Raw genomic sequence first — 3,642 nt, forward strand, 5'->3', positions numbered from 1 at the left:
CAATGTAAAACAGAAGAAATCATCCAAAAGCTGTAAGATAATATAAACTGGTCTAACATATGTGTAATTATAATCCCAGAAATAGTATTGAGAGGACATAACAGGAGGAATTTTTTAAGAAACAATAGTCTAAGATATTTTTCCAAAATAAAGACATTAAACCACAGATTCAAGAGATCTCATGAAACACACACACACACACACACACACACACACACACACACACACACAGACACACAAATTAAACACACACACATTCAAACTAGACACATTATATTCAAACTGCTGGAAATCAAAGTTAAAATGAAAATACTAAAGGTAGCCAAGGCAAGAAAACATTATGCACAGAGATAAAGATAAAAATGGCTCAGAAACTATGCAACCTAGAAGACAATTGAATGAAATCCTTAAAGTTCCAAAAGAAAAAAAGAGAGAACGCTGACAATTCAGAATTCTACACCAATGATAATATCTCTTAAAAGTGAAGCTGAAGTGAAGAATTTTTAATACAGTTTCAAGTTGAGAGAATTTACTGCCATCAGATCTGTATTAAAGGAAATGTTAAAGAAGGTTCTTCAGGCAGGCATATACCAGTCAGAAACATGCCTCTACAAAAAGAAATGAAGAATTCGAGATCTCATATTGGATTTATTACAGGGCTGAGCAAGGAGAAGGAGACTCCTGCTCAAAAAGCCCAAGCCTCCTGATAGGCATAAGGCAGTTGGGGATATCAGTTGGTGAGTGCAGTGTGAGGAGGAGGAAGGCAAATTCCATTGATACAATGCAGAAATTGAATGGGCCAGTTGTTTGCTTACCAACCTCATATTGACCACCCCAGTCACCTTGTTAAGGTGACTAAGCATTAAGCACTAATAACCAGGGGATAGGCTAATGCAGTCCTCCACTACCACAAATTGCACAGTTGAGTTTCCTGTTTTTGTGGAAATTGCAAGAGTGAACACACCCACAGTGCAATGGATAAGCCTTACCCTGTAAAAATCACCTTTGTGATCATGATATCTTCCCCTGCCAGGTAAGTATTTTTTTCTTATTGTTAATTACTGTAAAGAGAAGTGATTTTCTAAAGAAAAAATAGTAATGTAATGTAATTTTAAGACATTCAAAATTTAAATGTATGACAATAGCACAAAGGATGGGAGAAATTGGAAGCATACTGTTCTAAGTTTTGTACTGTACTTAAGGTGGTATAGTATTTAATAACCATTAATAACATTTTATTGTTATTATAGTTTTTGTGATGACCTGTGATCAGTGAACTTTGATGTTAATATTGTAATTATTTTGGGGTACCATGAACCATGCCATATAAGATGGTGAACATGATCAATAAGTGTTTTGTGAGTTCTGACTGATCTATGAACTGATCTTTCCCTACCTTTCTCCCTCTCCTTGGGCCTTCCCATTGCCTGAGACACAACAACATTGAAATTAGGCCAATTAATAACCCTGCAATGACCTCTTAATGTTCAAATGAAATGAAGAGTTGCAAGTCTCTCACTCTAAATCAGAAATTAGAAATGATTAAGCTTAGTGAGGAAGGCATGTCAAAGCTGAGATAGGCTGAGAGCTATGCCTGTTGCACCAGATGGCTAACCAAGTTGTGAACGCAAAGGAAATGTTCTGGAAGGAAATTGAAAGTGTTACTCCAGTGAACACACAGGTGATAAGAAAGGGAAACGGCCTTACTGCTGATATGGAGAAAGTTTTGTTGGTCTTGGTAGGAGATCAAACCAGCCACAACATTTCCTTAAGCCAATGCCTAATCCAGAGCAAGGTCCTAACTCTCTTCAATTCTATGAAGGCTAAGAGAGGTGAGGAAGCTACAGAAGAAAAGTTTGAAGCTAGCAGAGGTTGTTTCATGAGATTTGAAGAAGAAAATATCTTCATAATATAAAAGTGAATGGTGAAGTAGCAAGGCTGATGTAGAAGCTGCAGCAAGTCATCCAGAAGATCTAGCTAAGATCATTAACAAAGGTGGCAACACTAAACAATTTTCAATGTAGATGAAACAGCCTTATACTGGAAGCAGATTCCATCTCACACTTTCATAGCTAGAGAGGAGAAGTCAATGTCTGGCTTCAAAGCGTCAAAGACAGGCTGACTTTCTTATTAGGTGTTAATGCTGCAGGTGACTTTCAGTTGAAGCCAATGCTCATTTATCATTCTGAAAGTCTCAGGGTCCTTAAGAATTATGCTAAACCTACTCTGCTTGCACTCTCTAAGTGCAACGACAAAGCCAGGATAACAGCACACCTCTTTACATCATGGTCTACTGATTACTTAAAGACTGCTGTTGAGACCTGTGGCTCAGAAAAAAGATTCCTCTCAAATTATTACTGCTCATTGACAAGGTATCTGGTCACCCAAGAGCTCTGATGGAGGTGTACCTTACGACAAGATTAATGTTGTCTTCATGACTGCTAACACAAAATACATTTTTAAGCCCACGGATCAAGAAGCAATTTCAACTTTCATGTCTTATTATTTAAGAAATACATTTTGTAAGGCAATAGCTGCCATAAATAGTGATTCCTCTAATGTAGCTGGGCATAGTAAATTGAAAACCTTCTGGAAAGGATTCACCATTCTAGGTACCATTAAGAACAATTGTGCTTCATGGGATGAGGTCACAATATCAACATTAACAGGGGCTTTGAAGAAGCTGATGGCAACCCTCTTGAATGACTTTGAGGGGGGTCACGTTTCAGTGAGGGAAGTATCTACAGATGCAGTAAAACAGCAAGAGAATTTGAATCAGAAGTGGAGACTAAAGATGTGACTGAATTGCTATAATTTCATGATAAACCCTGAATGGATGAAGAGTTGTTTCTTAGGGATGAGCAAAGTGGTTTATTGAGATGGAAACTACTCCTATTGAAAATGTTGGGAAGATTGTTGAAACAACAAAGGATTTAGAATATTATGTAAACCTAGTTGATAATGCAGCTGTAGGGTTTGCAAATATTGACTACAATTCTGAAAGTTATATTGTAGGTAACATGCTATCAAATAGCATATGTTACAGAGAAATCATTCATGAAAGGAAGAGTCAATCAATGCAGCAATCTTCATTGTTGTTTTATTTTGAGAAATTGCCACAGCCACCCCACTGTTTAGCAACCATCATCCTGATCACTCACCAGCTAAACATCTAGGCAAGACCCTCTAACAGCAAAAATTTACAGCTTCCTGAAGATTCAGATGATGGTTAGCATTTTTCAGCAATAAAGTATTTTTAAATCAAGGTATGTACATTGCTTTTTTAGACATAATGTTATTGCACACTCAATGCAATACAGTATAGTATAGACATGTTTTATATATACTGGGAAACAAAAAACTCTATGTGACTCACTTTATTGAAACATCCATTTTGCTGGGAACCAATACCAAAATATCTGTGAGGTATGCCTCTATATGTGTTAATCCCTGAAGTGAAGTGTCATACCCATATACTACTTGGAACCTATATCATTGTTGATTCAATAACTTAATTAATATTCCATATATAATCATATAGCTTTTTCTCTAGTATCTTATTTCTTGTATTCTGCCAGACTTTGCTTCTTAAACTTAAACATTGAAACTTGGTTTAGACTTTCCACAACTGTTTATCCCAGT

At 36.5% G+C, this 3,642-nt stretch overlaps 1 non-coding gene across 1 annotated transcript; it reads right to left on the minus strand.

Annotated features, from left to right (window-relative positions):
* Positions 1–877: 877 nt before the first annotated feature.
* Positions 878–1,041, minus strand: LOC130854742 (U1 spliceosomal RNA). The gene has a single exon (XR_009054176.1). It is a non-coding gene; the product is annotated as a U1 spliceosomal RNA (small nuclear RNA).
* Between the last annotated feature and the right edge of the window lie 2,601 nt (positions 1,042–3,642).

The sequence above is a fragment of the Hippopotamus amphibius genome, chromosome 5 (assembly GCF_030028045.1).
Source record: "Hippopotamus amphibius kiboko isolate mHipAmp2 chromosome 5, mHipAmp2.hap2, whole genome shotgun sequence".
NCBI classification, from domain to species: domain Eukaryota; kingdom Metazoa; phylum Chordata; class Mammalia; order Artiodactyla; family Hippopotamidae; genus Hippopotamus; species Hippopotamus amphibius.